Genomic DNA, 19,757 nt, shown 5'->3' with positions numbered 1-19,757 from the left:
TTCCTGATCTTGGTGGAAATGGTTTCACTTTTTCACCATTGAGAACAATGTTGGCTGTGGGTTTGTCATATATGGCCTTTATTATGTTGAGGAAAGTTCCCTCTATGCCTACTCTCTGGAGGTTTTTTTTAATCATAAATGGGTGTTTAATATTGTCTAAAGCATTTTATGCATCTCTTGAGATGACCATATCGTTTTTATCCTTCAGTTTTTTAATATGGTGTATCACACTGATTTGCATATATTGAAGAATCCTTGCATCCCTGTGATAAATCCCATTTTATCTTGGTGTATGATCCTTTTAATGTGCTGTTGGATTCTGTTTGCTAGTCTTTTGCTGTGGATTTTTGCATCTGTGTTCATCAGTGATATTGGCCTGTAGTTTTCTTTCTTTGTGACATCTTTGTCTGGTTTTGGTATCAGGGAGATGGTGGTCTCATAGAATAAGTTTGGGAGAGTTCCTCCCTCTGCTATATTTTGGAAGAGTTTGAGAAGGATAGGTGTTAACTCTTCTCTAAATGTTTGATAGAATTTGCCTGTTAAGCCATCTGGTCCTGGGCTTTTGTTTGTTGGAAGATTTTTAATCACAGTCTCAATTTCAGTGCTTTGGATTGGTTTGTTTATAGTTTCTATTTCTTCCTGGTTCAGTCTTGGAAGCTTGTGCTTTTCTAAGAATTTGTCCATTTCTTCCAGGTTGTCCATTTTATTGGCATATTGTTGCTTGCAGTAATCTCTCATGATCCTTTGTATTTCTGCAGTGTCAGTTGTTACTTCTCCTTTTTTATTTGTAATTCTATTGATTTGAGCCTTCCTTTTTTTCTTGATGAGTCTGGCTAATGGTTTGTCAATTTTGTTTATCTTCTTAGAGAACAAACTTTTAGTTTTTTTGATCTTTGCTGTTGTTTCATTCATTTCTTTTTCATTTATTTCTGATCTGATCTTTATGATTTCTTTCCTCTGCTGACTTTGTTTTTTTTTTTCTTTCTTTCTCTAATTGCTTTCGGTGTAAGGTTAGCTTGTTTATTTGAGATGTTTCTTGTTTCTTGAGGTAGGATTGTAGTGCTATAAACCTCCCTCTTAGAACTGCTTTTTCTGCATCCCATAGGTTTTGGGTCTTCATTGCCATTTGTTTCTAGGTATTTTTAGAATTTCCTCTTTGATTTCTTCAGTGACGTCTTGGTTATTAAGTAGTGTATTGTTTGGCGTCCATGTGTTTGTATTTTTTACAGATCTTTTCCTGTAATTGATATCTATTCTGATGGCATTGTGGTCAGAAAAGATACTTCATACGATTTCAATTTTCGTAAATTTACCAAGGCTTTTTTTGTGACCCAGGATATGATCTATCCTGGAGAATATTCCACGAGCACTTGAGATAAAGTGTATTCTGTTGTTTTTGGATGGAATGTCCTATAAATATCAACTAAGTCCATCTTGTTTAATGTATTATTTAAAGCTTGTGTTTCTTTATTTATTTTCATTTTGGATGATCTGTTCATTGGTGAAAGAGGGGTGCTAAAGTCCCCTACTATGATTGTGTTACTGTCGATTTCCCCTTTTATGGCTGTTAGCATTTGCCTTATGTATTGAGGAGCTCCTGTGTTGGGTGCATAAATATTTACAATTGTTATATCTTCTTCTTGGATTGATCCGTTGATCATAATGTAGTGTCCTTCTTTGTCTCCGGTAATAGTCTTTATTTTAAAGTCTTTTTTGTCTGATATGAGAATTGCTACTCTAGCTTTTTTTTGATTTCCATTTGCATGGAATATCTTTTTCCATCCCCTATCTTTCAGTCTGTATGTGTCTCTAGGTCTGAAGTGGGTCTCTTGTAGACCGCGTATATGCTGGTCATGTTTTTGGATCCATTCAGCCAGTCTATGTCTTTTGGTTGGAGCATTTAATCCATTTACATTTAAGGTAATTATTGATATGTATGTTCTTATTACCATTTTCTTAATTGTTTTGGGTTTGTTATTGTACATCTTTTCCTTCTCTTGTGTTTCCTGCCTAGAGAAGTTCCTTTAGCGTTTGTTGTAAAGCTGGTTTGGTGGTGCTGAATTCTCTTAGCTTTTGCTTGTCTGTAAAGGTTTTAATTTCTCTGTCAAATCTGAATGAGATCCTTGCTGGGTCGAGTAATCTTGGTTGTAGCTTTTCCCCTTTCATCACTTTAAATATGTTCTGCCAGTCCCTTCTGGCTTGCAGAGTTTCTGCTGAAAGATCAGCCGTTAATCTTTTGGGGATTCCCTTGTATGTTATTTGTTGTTTTTCCCTTGGTGATATTAATATTTTTTCTTTGTATTTAATTTTTGATAGTTTAAGTAATATATGTTTTGGCATGTTTCTCCTTGGGTGTATCTTGTATGGGACTCTGCACTTCCTGAACTTGATTAATGATATCCTTTCCCATATTAGGGAAGTTTTCAACTATTATCTCTTCAAATATTTTCTCAGTCTCTTTCTTTTTCTCTTCTACTTCTGGGCCCCTATATTCGAATATTGGTATGTTTAATGTTGTCCCAGAGGTGTCTCAGATTGTCCTCAATTCTTTTCATTCTTTTTTCTTTATTCTGCTCTGCAGTAGTTATTTCCACTATTTTGTCTTCCAGGTCATTTATCCATTCTTCTGCCTCAGTTATTCTGCTATTGTTTCCTTCTAGAGCATTTTAAATTCCATTTATTGTGTTGTTCATCATTGTTTGTTTGCTCTTTAGTTCTTCTACGTCCTTGTTAAACGTTTCTTGTATATTCTCCATTCCAGTTCCAAGATTTGGGATCATCTTTAATATCATTACTCTGAATTCTTTTTCCGGTAGACTGCCTATTTCCTCTACATTTGTTTGTTCTGGTGGGATCTTACCTTGCTCCTTCACCTGCTGTGTGTTCCTCTGTCATATTTGGCTTTGGGGACTGTGTTTGGGGTCTCCTTTTCGCAGGCCGCAGATTCATAGTTCCCGTTGTTTTTGGTGTCTGCCCCCAGTGGCTGAGGTTGGTTTAGTGGGTTGTGTAGGCTTTCTGGTGGAGGGGACTGGTGCCTGTGTTCTGGTGGGTGTGTCTGGATCTTGTCTTTCTGGTTGACAGGTCTGCATCCGGTGGTGTGTTTTGGAGTGTCTGTGGCATTATTATGATTTTAGGCAGCCTCTCTGCTAATGGGTGGGCCTGCATTCCTGTCTTGCTAGTTGTTTGGCATGGGATATCCAGCACTGGATCTTGCTCGTCTCTGAGTGGAGCTGGGTCTTAGCGTTGAGACAGATGTCTCTGGGAGGCTTTCACTATTTGATATTACAAGGTGCCAGAGGTCTCTGGTAGACCAATGACCTGAACTCGGCTCTCCCAACTCAGAGGCACAGGCCTGACACCCGGCTGGAGTACCAAGACCCTGTCAGCCACACGGCTGGGGGTGAGAGCAAGAGGTAGCTTTGGTACATCTGAAAGACCACCAATGAGATTCACTGACCATTTTCTCTACAGAAGTGAAGAAAACAAAATTTAGTCTTTGGCTAGTCAGCCACTTTGGTAGCCAGACTCCAAGATGGCCCTAATTATCCCCTAATTATCTCCCAGTCTTCATGTACCTGTGTGGCTCCTCGCACTTCAAAAGGGCTGACTGTTTAACTAATAAGAAATTGCAGAAATGACAAAGTGCAGCTTCCAAAGTTATGAAAGACATTGCAGCTTCTGCTTTGGTTTCTGCTAGATCACTCATCCTGGGGTAAGCCAGCTGCCATGTCATGAGGACACTCAAGCAGCCCTAAGGAGAGATCCATGTGGCAAGGAACTGAGGCCTCTTACCTACAGCCACGTGAGTGAGTCATCTCAGAAGTCAAAAGATTTAATTTTATTTATTTTTCATTGCATTGGGTCTTTGTTGCTGCACAAGGTTTCTCTAGTTGTTTCAAGCAGGGGTTACTCATCGTTGTGGTGCACGGGCTTCTCCTTGTGGTCGTTTCTCTTGTTGTGGAGTATGGGCTCTAGGTGCATGGGCTTCAGTAGTTGTGTCATGCAGGCTCAATAGTTGTTGCTTGCTGGCTCTAGAGCGCAGGCTCAGTAGTTGTGGCACACGGGCTTAGTTGCTCTGCGGCATGTGGGATCTTCCCAGACCAGGGATTGAACCCCTGTCCCCTGCATTGGCAGGCAAATTCTTACCCACTGTGCCACCAGGGAAGTCCAGTGTGCTCTTTTTTAAACCTAGTCTGTTTTCATTATTTTCTATCTTAACAATTCTGTATTAATTAAAAAAAAATAATACTCCTTTCTACCCCTCCTGTTTGAGGATTATATATGAAGAGTTATGTCTTATTTATTAATCTCAAATTTTCACCTTTTAAGAAGTAATCACAATGTCAAGTATTTAATACCTTTCAGTTCCACCTTGAAAAGCATGGATATTAAAGTGCTAATATAATTACCTTCCCTAGTATATCGTTTTTACTTTTTGTTATGTATAAAAAACAACTAAAAACATGCATGGTTTGTAAGGAAATGACAAATTTCAGAAAATTCAGAATCTGAATACACTCTATACATAGCTTCTAGATAAAGACACAGAAAATTGCCAGATACTCAGAGGCCCCCTGATCCCACTCTAGTGACTCCCCTTAAGGTTTAATATTGTTCTTGTATCTAACAAAAAGATCATGTTACCTGTATTTTGTAGTTTATATAAATGTTATGGCACAGTAAAATCACTTTTGGATTGGGCTTTTTTATTTTATGTTGCTTGTGAATATGTCTGTATGGTTTCCTGTTGTGATCATGCATTGCCACTGTTGCATACGATTCCATAGTGTAAATATTTAACAATTAATTTATTCCAATTTGTATTACAATATGAGTGATTTTCAGTTTGTGCCTATTGAGAATAGCATGGGTATAAAAACTCTAGAACTTGAGTTCTAGAGTATAAAAAGCTCTAGAACTTGAGCTTTGGTGGTGTGTGTATAAATTATTGTTCAGTATACATGTAGTAGTAAAATTTTCGAGTCATAGCTTTCATGTGTTTATCTTTTTAGATATTTCTAAATATTTTCAAAACATGTGTATGATTTTTCTTTTTCTTTTTTTTTACATCTTTATTGGAGTATAATTGCTTCACAATGGTGTGTTAGTTTCTGCTTTATAACAAAGCGAATCAGTTATACATATACATGTGTTCCCATATCTCTTCCCTCTTGCATCGCCCTCCCTCCCACCCTCCCCATCCCACCCCTCTAGGTGGTCACAAAGCACCGAGCTGATCTCCCTGTGCTATGTGGCTGCTTCCCACCAGCTATCTACCTTACGTTTGGTAGTGTATATATGTCCATGCCACTCTCTCGCTTTGTCACAGCTTACCCTTTCCCCTCCCCATAGCCTCAGGTCCATTCTCTAGTAGGTCTGTGTCTTTATTCCTGTCTTACCCCTAGGTTCTTCATGACAGTTTTTTTTGGTTAAATTCCATATATATGTGTTAGCATACAGTATTTGTCTTTCTCTTTCTGACTTACTTCACTCATTTGTATGATTTTTCATCCTCAGCAGCAGTGAATGAGATTCAAGGATTATATACATTCTCGTCAAACCTGATAATACCTGTCATTTTCATTTGAACTTTCTGGTTGGTAAGTGATAATTAAATGTATCACTTTTTTTGCATTTAATTGACTACTAAGAAGCCAAGCATCTTTTGATATGTTTACTTAACATTCTGTACTCTCTTTTTGGAAATACCTTTTGGTATATTTTCCCCATATTTGCTATTACATTATCTTCTTATTGAAGACTTCTTTTTTTTTAATATCTGAAGACTTCTTATTGAGGAGTTTTTAATATATGCTTGCTATGAGTTCTCTCTTTCTGTCTCTCCTTCTCTTTCTTTAGATGAGTGTCAGTTTTTAATAACATCTAATTTGTTATTTTCCTATTTATTTATTTATTTAGTCTTATTTCTATTTATTTATGTAGTCTTCTTATCTGTAGCAGAACACATTATTTATTCTAAATCACAAATATGTTTTCGTTTCTTCAATAAATCTAATTATTAATCTTTAAATTTAAGTTAACTTTCTAAACTAAATATGTTGTATCATAGTGAGTATTAATTTTTCTGTGACAGCTGAAAGGTTACATTTATTCGGAAAATGTTGTATTCAGCTTTCTTTTCATTTGCTCCTACTTCTCATTGATTCATAGAGGTAAACATCACTTCATCCATGGGTCTGACTTTTCTCTGATTTCTCATGGTCATTCTCACTAATTCGTCTTGCCTCCTGAAATCTTTAGCAATCCCATTATTCCACAGAAGCAGAAACCTTCCTTGGGCCTTTTTCCTCAGAAGATTGATTATTCCCACAGTTTAAATGGGAGATTGCAATAAGTTAGGAGAAAATGCCACAAGGGTCTCTCATTTTATTTTTCACATCTTGTATCAGCCTCTGCTTGCACTCTGTGTTCAAAGATTTTTGTACAACACATTGATGGAAGATGTCAGTTGTTTCTCTCCTTGGGGAAAAAGACAGATTAATTACCTGACAAATAAAATAAAGACAGTGTCTTGCTCTGTTCAAATGTTGGACAGGATTGCTTGCATCCTACTTTAAAAGTTTCAGGTGACTGTAGCTTAAGATTCCTAAGCTTTTTTTTTTTTTTTTTTTTTTTTTGCGGTACGCGGGCCTCTCACTGCTGTGGCCTCTCCCGTTGCGGAGCACAGGCTCCGGACGCGCAGGCTCAGTGGCCATGGCTCACGGGCCCAGCCGCTCCGCGGCATGTGGGATCTTCCCAGACCGGGGCACGAACCCGTGTCCCCTGCATCAACCACTGCGCCACCAGGGAAGCCCAAGATTCCTAAGCTTTAATCCATATTTGCACCAAGCACAGCACCCAAAAGGACTGCCTTACATAACCCCATGAGACTTTTGTGTGCAAGTGGAACAGATAAAAATATAAAACTATTGCTGTCTTTTTGTGTCATAAAAATGATTTTTTTGTCTCATTTAAAATATTTTTTTCTAAAATCCAAAAACGTGTCAGGCTAAAATATTGGAATTTCAAATATGGTAAATCTAAGACCTTTCAAATTTCTGTCCAGTTTTGTTGATGATGGGATGCCATCAGAGATATGACTTCATCAAACACAATAGGTAAGATCCCTTCATATGCCTGATTGGGGAATATGAAAATAATCCCTGGAAAAATCTGGACATTTTCTGGTTCTCAAGTATTGGTTAAGATGGTAGAAAGGACCCTTCATTGTCCTATATGTGAATGCAGATCAATTGAGAGAGGTGGGGATAAAACAAGCAGCCTAAATATCCTTTATGTTTGCTGTACTACTAGTAGAAAGAGGAAGGCTCAACCTGTCACCATGGTTGATATAGGAAATGAGCTGCTGAAACTACACAGAAATGTACCTGCTTGTATTTTCTGTGCAGATACCTTCTCTTTTGGTGTGCCCTGATACCTCCCTCAACTTATGTACCAACTCCAGTAGCATTAAGCAGAAATCCAAAGAAATCTATTCTTTGGAATTATGAGGAAGGGAAGAGTCAAAAATTTTATAGCATGTTCTATACAAGTATACACATCACCATCCTTATCTATGTCATGCCATGCATGGAGGGTCAGTAGGTTCAGGGGATTCTGGAAGCACCAAGGTCTGTGGGGTTAATCACAGCTACATTCATGGGCAGTAGAAGAGAAGGGCCTTATCTTGCTCACTTTCTCAATGCTAGTAGCTACAAAAAGAAGAGGACAGCAGACATCTTAGGGAGTAGAGCCAACATTAAATGAAATGTCCTAATTACTCTAGGCAACCTCTCATGATAGCTTCCCATAGCTCCTCGAATCCCTACATCCTTGCACAAGGGATAGTGTAATATTACTGGAGTGTGTGACTGCAGATTAGCATTATTTTTGCTGAAAAAAAATGAAAGTAGGTTCAAGTGATAGGGTTTGAAAAGGGTTCACAGTGCCAGGGAAACTATTGTAACAATGTGGACAGAACCCTTTGGATGGATTCATCATGTTTTTGTTTTTGTTTTTTTTCTGCTTCAGAATCTGTAGTAGAGATTGGTGTGTTCCATGATGCATTCCCGCTTCTTATAAGTTTTAGATGGAATACCCCATTAGGAAGAAGTGCACGTAAGGAAGATTAGTGAGTCAAACTCCTCTGCCCTCTGTCAGCAGTGGGTGCAAAGGGATTTAGACCAAGTGCTTTCATCCTTTGATGTGCAAAGTTTTCACTATATGAATGATGTTTTGTTTGTTTGCAGGTCAGGAGCCTTGGTCTCAATATCCCTGTTTAAAAAGTGTTATCAAATGTCTGCCAGAAAGAATTGCTGATGATACTGGAGGAAATTGAGAGTTATCCTTAACAATTAAGGGTTTTGTAGCAACATGGGTGGACCTAGAGATTGTTATACTGAGTGAAGAAAGTCAGACACAGAAAGGCAGATATCATTTGATATTGCTCATATGAGGAATCTAAAAAAGAAAAAAAAGGTACAAATGAACTAATTTACACAACAGAAATAGAGTCATGGATATAGGAAACAAACTTATGGTTACCAGGGGATAAGTGGGGAAGGGATAAATTGGGAGATTGGGACTGACCTATACACACTAGTATATATAAAATAGATAAGTATTGGTAAGGACCTGCTTTATAGCACAGGTAACTCTACTCAATGGTGTGTACTGGCATATACGGGAAAAGAATCTTAAAAAAAACAACAAGGGTTTTGGGAGTATATAATAAATATAAATGTGCAAACCTTTAACATGAAAGGAAAAATCAGTTAACTCTGTGGTCCCTGTTATGGTGTAAACATTTTGTACCTCTAATTTTAAAATTTTGAAACCCAGCTCCCATGTTGATGGTATTAGCAGGTGGGGCTTTTGGGAGGTGATTAGGTCATGAGGCCAGACACCTCAAACATGGGATTAGTGACCTAATAAATGTAGCACACAGAAGATCTCATGCCCATCACATGATTTCATTGCCGAGCGAGAAGACCCACGTTATGAACCAGATATTGGTCCCTCACCAGACACTAAGTCAGCTGGCAACTTGTTCTTTTTTTAAAATTAATTAATTAATTAATTTTTTGGCTGTGTTGGGTCTTTGTTGCTGTGTGCGGGCTTCTCATTGGGTGGCTTCTCTTGTTGCAGAACATGGGCTCTAGGCGTGCGGGTTTCCGTAGTTGTGGCACACGAGCTCAGTAGTTGTGGCCTGTGGTCTCTAGAGTACAGGCTCAGTATTTGTGGTGCACGGGCTTAGTTGTTCCATGGCATGTGGGATATTCCAGGACCAGGGCTCGAACCCGTGTCCACTTTATTGGTAGGCAGATTCTTAACCACTGCGCCACCAGCGACGCCCCTGGTAACTTGTTCTTGAACTTTTCAGCCTCAGCAATTACGAGAAAACAAAAATATTCTGTTGTTTATAAAATACCAAGTCTCCCGTATTTCGTTTTAGCAGTCAAAGAGCTGGCTGAGGAGAAACATCTGTGAGCTTGAAGGCATATCAAGAGAAACCTTTAAATCTCAAAAGAAAAGAGAAAATGGGCAGGAAAGAAATCAACAGAACAGAGTAATCAATAATTGTGGAACAATGAAAATGCTGTGACCTATACATAATGGGTATGGCAGGAGGAGAATAAAGATAACAAAGAACAGAAAATATTTTTTAAAAATGACTGAGAATCTCCCCCAAATGAATGTCTGATACTAAATCCACAACATCCAAACTTAGAGGAACATATGAATAGTAAAGAAAACGGACCAATATCTCTCAGGAACATCAATGCAAAAATCCTCAACAAAATATTAACAAATCGAATCCAACAATATTTTGAGAGAATTTTATATCATGAATGAGAGGGAATAATCCCAGGTATGCAAGGCTGGTTCAACATTCTAAAATCAAATAATTATATCCATCATATAAACACTCTAAAGTCAATCATTAGCATATCAATAGATTCAGAAGACCTTTGAAAAAATCTAACACCCATTCTTCATAAAAACTCTCAGTTAAAGAAATAGACTGGAGCTTTCTCAAGTTGATAACAAAGATCTACAGGAAACTTTTATCTTACATCATGATTAATGATCAAAAACATGAAGCTTTTCCACTAAGTTCAGGTAAAAGCAAGGATGTTCCCTTTCATGACTCCTTTTCCATATTTTACTCCACGTCCTTGCTAATGCAATAAGGCACGAAAATAAATAAAACAAATACAGATTGGGTAGAAAAAAATGAAAGCAGCCTAAATAAAATGTGGACCAATATACTTTACGGACACCTCACCAAAGAAAATAGACACTATGCATATAAGTATACAGAAGAATAATTCAGATTACATGCTGCCATCAAAAAGCAAATTAACAATACAATTGCATACGAGTTTAGCCATTAGAATGGCTAAAATGTGAACAATGACAAGAACAAATTCTGTAAGGGATGTGGAACAATAGGAAATGTCATGTGTTATTGGTGGAAATGAAAAATAATACAGCTACTTTGGTAGTCTGATTGACACTTGCTATAATATTGAACATTCCCTTACTGTATAATCCGGCAAGTGTTCTCATGTATATTTACTGAAAGTAGTTTAAAACATACTTCCAGACGAAAACCTGCATATGGATATTTATAGCACCTAATTCAATATTGCCAAAATGTGAATGAAACTAAGGTGTCCTCCAATAGGTGAATGAAATGATATAGTATTAATATATTCTGGGAATGGGATAATATTGAGCACTAAAAAAGTAAGCTATCAAGCCATAAAAATATGTGGGAATTCTTTTTATCTTTTGAAATATAGGCGATTTTCTTTATTTTGTAATTTAAATTTTCTTGGAGTATAGTTGATTTACAATGTTGTGTTCATTTCAACTGCACAGCAAGTGATTCAGTTACACATATGCATATATTCATTCTTTTTCAGATTCTTTTCTGATAAAGGTATTCCCAGAATATTGAGTAGAGTTCCCTGTGCTATACAGTAGGTCCTTGTTGCTTATCTACGTTATATATAGTAGTATTCGTATGTTTCCCCCAAGTTCCTGATTTATCCCTGCCCCCCGACCTTTCCCCTTTGGTAACCATAAGTTTGTGTTCCAAGTCTGTGAGTCTGCCTCTGTTTTGTAAGTTAGTTCATTTGTATCAATTTTTAAGTTCCACCTAGAAGTGATATCATACAATATTTGTCTTACTGTGTCTGACTTACTTCACTTAGTACAATCATCTCTAGGTCCATCCATGTTACTGCAATTGGCATTATTTTATTCTATTTTATGGCTGAGTCATATTCCATTATATATATGTATCACATATTCTTTACCTGTATTCATATGTTGATGGACATTTTGGTTGCTTCCATGTCTTCGCTATTGTAAAGAGTGTTGCAGTGAACATTGGGGAAGATGTGTCTTTTCGATTTATGCTTTCCTCCAGATATGCACACAGGAGTGAACTTGCTGGATCATCTGGTAGCTCTATTTTATTTTATTTTATTTCATTTCATTTCAATTTTTTTGGAGTATAGTTGATTTACGATGTTGTGTTACTTTCTGCTGCACAGCAGAGTGAAGCAGTTATACATATATCCAATCCTTTTTGGATTCCTTTCCCATACAGGTCATTACACAGTATTGAGTAGAGTTCCCTGTGCTATACAGTAGGCCCTTATTTGTTATCTCTTTTATATATAGTGGTGTGTATATGTCAATCCCAATTTCCAGTTTATCCCTCCTACCTCCCCTTAATCTGGTAACCTCCATTCTGTGCCCCATAGTGGCTGTTACCAATTGGCATTGCCCCCAGTAACGTAGTATTGGTGGCACAGTGGTTAAGAATCCGCCTGCCAGTGCAGGGGACACAGGTTCGAGCCCTGGCCCAGGAAGATCCCACATGCTGCAGAGGAACTAAGCCTGTGCGCCACAACTACTGAGTCTGCGCTCTAGAGCCCACGAGCCACAACTACTGAGCTCACGTGCCACAACTACTGAAGCCTGTGTGCCTAGAGCCTGTGCTCCACAACAAGAGAAGCCACTGCACACGGAAGGCTGTGTACCACAACGATGAGTAAACCCCGCTTGCTGCAACTATAGAAAAGCCGCATGCAGCAACGAAGACCCAACGCAGATTAAAAAAAAAATAATAATAAGTAGTAGGTTTCTCTTTTTTCCACACCCTCTGAAGCATTTCTTGTTTCTAGACATTGTGAGGATGGCTATTCTGAGTGGTTCCAGGTGATACTTCTTTGTACATCTGATTTGCATTTGTCTAACATAAAGCAACGGTGAGCATCTTCATATGTGCTTTTTTTTTGAACAGTGTGAGTAAAATTTACCCCTTGAAAAAGGGTTATTGAAAGGTTGCCTTGTTTTGAAGTCTATTTCGATTACCTACCCCAAGACATTTCTTGAGGGCTGTTGTCATTTACAGCTCCCCAGGCATTGTGAATATGAAGTGCCTATAAGGTCCAGTTTTAGAATTGTTGTTATGGGAAAAACAGAAGGCGGCAGGATTTCTACTGTCCCTCTCTGGTTACTGACACAACCTTAGATGTAGGGAAAGTCCTGTTCCTGGGTTTTAAATTAGAGTGGAATGTGCCTGACCAAACATGTAAGGGCTTCTGTCCCATTCATTCTTCCTCCTTATCCTTCATCCCCCGAACAAGTATAAACCCCTGCAAAATCACCTGTTGAGGGTGCTGTCTTGTAGAGTGGGATGACCCTAACGAAGGAGTCGGGAGGTCGGAACCCAAACACCAGGATATGTTGAGACCAGGTGATTTTCCAAATGTCATCCAGCCCAGAGAGTCCACCATCCTTTGGGTGTCAGAGCGTTAGTTTAGTAGTATGAGGGAACACTTAGATCTGGAGATTGTGATCCCATGCAGAGGGGACCAGGTACTACATGTTTAAGGGGTCGGATTAGCTGGCATGTCCTCCCGAGGTCCTCAGGCCCACAACAGTCCAGCCTTGGGACCAAATTGAGTCTGTGTCCAGGGATGTGACACTAGCACGTTAACTGAGACTAAACGAATTTAGTGATCATTTTTCTTTTCTATAATTCAATTTTAAATTTATAATGGAGTTTAGTTGATTTACCATGTTGTGTTCGTTTTTGATATACACCAACATGATTCACTTATACAGAGATGACTATATATTCTTTCTGGAATTATTTTCCCATGGAGGTTACTAAAGGGTGTTGAGAAGAGTTCCAAGTGCTCTACAGCAGGTCCATGTTGATTACAAGTTTTCTCTCTGTAAATATGTATATACTAATTCCAACCTCATGATTTATGCCTCCAACACACCTTTCCAGTTTGGTAACCATAAGTTTGTATTCTAAGTCTGGGACTCTGTTTCTGTGTTGTAAGATCGTACCTTTGTATCAATTGTTAGATTCCACCGATAAGTAATATCATATGATATTTATCATTGTCTGATTTATGACACTTAGTATGAATGTATCTATGTCCTTCCAAGTGGCTGCAAATGGCCTTATTCCATTCATTTCATGGCTGAGTAATATTCCATTGTACATATCTACCATAGTTTCTTCATCCAGTCTTCCTTCCAAGGACGTTTAGGTAGCTTCCAAGTACAGGCTCTTGTAAACAGGGCTGCATAAATTTCGGAGTGCCTGGGTCCTGTCAATTTATGTTTTTTCCAAGATACAGGCCCAGGAGTGGAAGCGCCATACACTCTGAAGCTCTGTTTTTGAGACTTTTAAGGAATCACCACCCACTTCTCCACAGTGGCTGTTAGCAATTTACATTCCCACCATCAGCTTGTCAGGGTCCCCTTTTCTCGACGCCCTGTCCTGCATTTCAGGTTTTACACTTTGTGAGCTTGGCCATTCTGACTGGTGGAAGTGATACCTCTTCGTAGTATTAATTTACATTGCCCGCCTGTTTTGTTGGCCAAAAATGGAGTAAGGGTTTTTCCTGAATATATTAAGGAATAACGCATACAGCCTTTTTGGCAAACTGCATCATTGGCGATGTTCAGCAGCTTTTCATGTGCTTTAATGGCGAGTGCAAACTACCTCTTGAAATCCCTTTCCTGCAATTCTGCCTTGCTTACAAGGCCTTTAGGAATACTTGGCTCAAGAAATGACTCCATTAGAGGTGTCAATTACAACCCTGCATGTTTGTGAATTGCAGTGCCCCTGAGCACCAGTTTTCAACTTGTTGTTTAGGGAAGCAGCCACAAAGGGGCAGGATTTCTACAGACCTATTCCGGTTACTGGGGCACCTGAAGGATAGGGAAATTCTTCTTCCAGATTAGGAAACTAGAGTGGCATATGCCTGTCCAAACATCTAGGGCTTGTGTCTCATTCCATCCCCCCATTCCCCTTCTTCACATGGAAAATTCCAAGCTGTGCAAAACCGGCTCTTGAGTGTGCTGCCTTCCCAAAGTGGGGAGACTCTAAGGAAAGGAGCTGGGGCACCCGAATATCAGAAGAAGTGGAGATGAGGTGACTTTCCCAAATTCTTCCCGAACAGATGGTGTACCATCCTCTGGATGTCCCATTCATGTTTTAGCTGTAGGAAGGGTCCCCTGCACCTGGAGATATGGGACCCATGGAATGGGGGCCAGGCAGTATTACTCTAAAAGTGCTGCATTTGCTGTCCCATCCTCACCAAGCCTCTCAGAACCACGAGTGTAGAGCCTTACGTCCCATCCAGCTGTGTGTCTAGATGTGTTCAGTCCAGGTTGCATCACAGCCCTTGAACAAATTTTGTAAGAATTTCTCTCTCTCTCACTGTCTTTTTTTTTTTTTTTTTTTTTTTTGCGGTACACGGGCCTCTCACTGTTGCGGCCTCTCCCGTTGCAGAGCACAGGCTCCGGACGCGCAGGCTCAGCGGCCATGGCTCACGGGCCCAGCCGCTCCGCGGCATGTGGGATCTTCGCGGACCGGGGCACGAACCCGCGTCCCCTGCATCGGCAGGCGGACTCTCAACCACTGCGCCACCAGGGAAGCCCCTCACTGTCTTTTTTTTGTTCTTGTTATTTAATTTTATAATGGGGTATGGCTGATTTTCAATACTGTCTCTCTTCCTGCTCTACATCTATCCACTTGATTCACTTAAAGAGAGACATCAATAAATTCTTTTACAGATTCTTACCCGTCTTATATGTCCTTTTCCGGTGACAACAGTGTGCTGAGTCCAACTCTTTGAGCTATACAGTAGGTCCTGTCGATTACCTATTTTGTTTCTGGAACTGTATCTATGCTAATTCCAACCTCCTCGTTTATGCATCACCCCACCATTCTCCTTTAGCAGCCATAAGTGTGTTTTCTAAATGTGTGACTCTGTTTCTGTTTTGTAATTGAGTTCATGTGTAGCCATTTTTAGATACCATCTATAAGTGATACCTTATGATAAGTCTCTATTTATGTCTGACTTATGTCACTTAGAATGATTGTACCTCAGACTCCACGAGTTGCTGCAACTGGCCTTATTTCGCTGATTTAATTGCTCAGTAATATCCCATTGTACATAAGTACCACATCTTCTTTATCCATTTTTTACTTCCAAGGACATGTAAGTTGTACCCAAGTCATTTCTAAACAGAGTAACACTAAACCTAGCGGTGCCTGTGTCCTGTCGATGTTTGGTTTTCCCAAGATATACGCCCAAGAGTGGAAGTGCCCTAGGCTCTGTAGCTCTGCATTTTAGATGTTTTGGAAACACCATACACTTCTCCAGAGTGGCCTTGGCTATTTACATCCCCCCCATCAGCGTAACAAGGCTCCCTTTTCTCCATGGCTTGTGCTGCATTTCTGGTTTTACACTTTTCCAGGATGGCCCTTTTGACGAATGTGAAGTGAGACTTCTTTGTAGTGCTGATTTGCATTTGGCGCTTGTTTGCATGGCCAAAAAGAGCGTATGCGTTTTTCCTGAATATATTTATTTTTATGATGGGGTTTAGCTGATTTCCACTGTGTTTATGCCGCATTACACCCACTTGATTCACGTACAGAGAGATATCAATAAATACTTTTTAAGATTTTTAATAGTCATATATATTCCTCGGTGGTGAATAGGGTGTGTTGAGTCCAGTTCATAGAGCAATGAGTAGGTGTTCACTATTACATATTTGGTTTATGGAACGATATCTGTGCTAATTTCAAACTCTACTTTTATGCATCACCCCACCTCACCTTTCCCCTTAAGCAGGCATAAGTGTGTTTTCTAAATGTGTGACTCTGTTCTGTTTTGTAATTCAGCTCATGTGTAGCCATGTTTACATTCCCTCTATAAGTGATATCTCATGGTAAGTTTCTTTTTCTCTGTGACTTATTTCACTTAGAATCATCGTACCTAAATCCACTCATTATGCTGCTACTAGCCTTATGACTTCATGGCTGAGGGATATTCCATTGTACATAAGTACCACAACCTCTTTATCCATTTTTCTCTTTCCTGGGATATATAAGGTGTACCGAAGTTGAGGTTCTTATAAACAAAGCAGCCCTAAACTTTGGGGTGCCTAAGTCCTGTCGATTTTTGATTTTCTAAAGATATACACCCATGAGTGGAAGTGCCCTATGCTCTGTAGCTCTGTTTTTTTAGTTGTTTTAGGAAACACCATACACTACGCCAGAGTGGCCCTTGGCAATTTACATCCCACCCATCAGTGTAACAAGGCTCCCTTTTCTCCATGACCTGTCCTGCATTTCTGGTTTTTACATTTTTTCAGGATGGCCTTTTGAACCATGCAAAGTGAGACTTAGTTTTTGTGCTGATGTGCAGTGCCCGCTTGTTTGGTTGGCCAAAAAGGGGGCATATGCCTTTTTTCCTGAATATATTCAGGAAAAAACGCATACGCCCTTTTAGGCCAACTGCATCATTGTTGACGTTCTGCCGCTTTTCATGTGATTTAAAGGACAGTCCAATCTACCTCTTGAAAACTGTCTCCTGCAATTCTGCTTTGCTTTCAAATCCTCTTCGTTGCCTTACTTCAATATATTTTTGGATGATAGTTATCATTTATAACCCTGCAGGTTTGTGAATTGCAGTGCCCCTGAGCTCCATTTTTCAAATCGCCTTTTTGGGAGCTGGCCGCAAAACCGCAGGATTGCTTCAGGCCCTATGCTGGTTCCGGAGGGAAGGCTGAACCTTTGTTTAATTCTTCTTCCTGATGGGAAATTAGACTGACATGTGCCGGTCGAAACACCTACAGCTAGTCTGCCATTGGTTCCCCCTCTCCCCGTTCATCCAGCGCACTAATTGCAGACTGTGCGGAACAGGAGGTTAAAGGCGCTGACTCTCCGAGTGGGGAGATTATTAGTAAAGCAGTTGGAATGGCAAACCCGAGCACCAGGAGATGAAAAATGAGGTGCGTTGTAGAAACCATTCCCGATCGCACGGTGTACCATCCTCTGGGTTTCCATGCATGTTGTAGCTGTAGGAATTTCCCCTTGAACCTGGAGAGTGGGGACCCGTGGAATGGGTAGCACGCAGTATTTCTTTAAAGAGTCTGTATTTGCTCACCCAACCTCACCAATCCTCTCAGCCCCAAGAGTGTCCAGCCTTATGTCTCATCCAGCTGTGTGTGTAGATGTGGTCAATTCAGGGTGCATCACAGCCCCTGAACGAATTTTGTAAGACTTTCTTTCACTATCTTTCTGTTTTGTGTTTGAAATTTATTCTTACAATGCGGTTTAGCTGATTTCACTGCTGTGTTTATGCAGCTTTACACAGCCATGATTCACTTACAGACAGATATCAATATATAGGTTTTAAGATTCTTACTAGTCAGATATCTTCTTCTGCGGTGAGTAGGGCGTGTTGAGTCCAGTTCACTGAGCAAGGAGTAGGTCTTGTCTATTAAATATTTGTTTTATGGAACGGTATCTGTGCTGATTTCAAACTCTTGTGTTATGCATCACCGCACCTCACCTTTCCACTTAAACAGGCATAAGTGTGCTTTCTAAATGTGAGACTCTGTTCTGTTTTGTAATTCAGTTCTTATGTAGAGATGTTTACATTCCCTCCATAAGTGATATCTTATGATAAGTTTCTTTTTCTGTGTGACTTCTTTCACTTAGAATCATCGTAACTAAATCCACTCATTATGCTGCTGCTGGCCTTATGACATTGATTTCATGGCTGACTGATATTCCATTGTACATAAGTACCACAACGTCTTTATCCATTTTTCTCTTTTCTGGGATATTAAGGTGTACCGAAGTCGAGGTTTTTGAAAACAGAGCAGCCCTAAACTTTGGGGTGGCTGTGTCTTGTTGCTTTTAAGTTTTCCCAATATATATGCACATGAGTGGAAGTGCCCTATGCTCTGTCTCTCTGTTTTTTAGATGTTTCAGGAAACACCATACACTCCTCTAGAGTGGCTGTTGGCAATTAACATCCCGCCCATCAGAGTAACAAGGATGCCTGTTCTCTATGGCTTGTCCTGCCTCTGGTTTTTACACTGTTTTCGGATGGCCCTTTGGACCGGTGGGAACTGAGACTTTGCTGTAGTGCGGATTTGCATTGCCCGCTTGCTTGGTTGGCCAAAAAGTTCGTATGCGTTTTTTCCTGAATATATTCAGGAAAAACCACATACGCCCTTTTTGGCCAGCTGCATCACTGTCGAAGTTCTGCCGCTTTTCATGTTCTTTAAAGGAGACTCCAATCTACCTCTTGAAAGCTGTTTCCTGCAAATCTGCCTTGGTTTCAGATTCCCTTCTTTACCTTACCTCAATATATATTTCGACGAAAGTTGTCCTTTTCAACTCTGCAGGTTTGTGAATTGCAGTGACCCTGAGCTCCATTTTTCAACTCGCTCTTTTGTGAGCTGGCTGCAAAACCGCAGGATTGCTTCAGGCCCTATTCTGGTTCTGGGGCGGCGCGCTGAGCCTTTGGTTAATTCTTCCTCCTGATGGGAAACTAGAGTGACATGTGCCCGTCCAAACACCTACAGCTAGTCTCTCATTGGTTCCCCCTCATCCCGTTCATCCTCCGCACTAATTGCAGACTGTGCAAAACAGGAGGTTAAAGGCTCTGACACTCCAAATGGGGAGATTGTTAGTAAAGTGGCTGGAGTGGCGAACCCGTGCAGCAGGAGATGAAAAATGAGGTGCATTGTAGAAACCATTCCCGATCACATGGTGTACCATCCTCTGGGTTTCCCACGCATGTGTTAGCTGTAGGAAGATTCCCTTAAACCTGGAAAGTTGGGACCCATGGAATGGGTAGCACGCAGTATTGCTTTAAAGGGTCTGCATTTGCTCACCCAACCATACCAATCCTCTCAGCCCCAAGTGTCCAGCCTTATGTCTCATCCAGCTGTAGGTGTAGATAAGGTCAATTCAGGGTGCATCACAGCCCCTGAACGAATTTTGTAAGAATTTCTCTCTCTTTCGCTCTCTTTGTGTTTTTTTTATATTTAAAATTTATTTTTATAGTGGGGTTTAGCAGATTTTCACTACAGTGTTTATGCCACTCTACACACACTTGATTCCCTTACGGAGACATATCAATACATAGGTTTTAAGATTCTTACTAGTCAGATATACTCCTCTGCGGTGCATAGGAGGTGTTGAGTCCAGTTCATTGAGCAAAGTGTAGGTCTTGTCTATTACATATTTGGTTTATGGAATGGTATCTGTGCTAATTTCAAACTCTGGTTTTATGCAGCACCCCACCTCACTTTTCCCCTGAAGCAGGCATAAGTGTGTTTTCTAAATGTGTGACTCTGTTCTGTTTTGTAATTCAGCTCATGTGTAGCCATGTTTACATTCC

General features: G+C 39.9%; 1 long non-coding RNA gene across 2 annotated transcripts in view; it reads left to right on the top strand.

Annotated features, from left to right (window-relative positions):
• The window catches only part of LOC117201233 (uncharacterized), a 33,490-nt gene extending 27,658 nt beyond the window's left edge, over positions 1 to 5,832 (top strand). Inside the window, exons 4-5 of one of the 2 annotated variants that reach the window (XR_007474989.1) lie at positions 3,698 to 3,802; positions 5,521 to 5,832. This is a non-coding gene — a long non-coding RNA (uncharacterized LOC117201233). Of the gene's footprint in view, positions 1 to 3,697; positions 3,807 to 5,517 lie in introns of both variants that reach the window. The other variant, XR_007474988.1, reaches the window with a different exon arrangement.
• The last annotated feature ends 13,925 nt before the right edge of the window (positions 5,833 to 19,757 follow it).

Source organism: Orcinus orca, chromosome X (genome assembly GCF_937001465.1).
Source record: "Orcinus orca chromosome X, mOrcOrc1.1, whole genome shotgun sequence".
Classification (NCBI taxonomy): domain Eukaryota; kingdom Metazoa; phylum Chordata; class Mammalia; order Artiodactyla; family Delphinidae; genus Orcinus; species Orcinus orca.
Note: the sequence above shows the minus strand (reverse complement) of the source record. Positions and strands in the feature narration are given on the sequence as shown.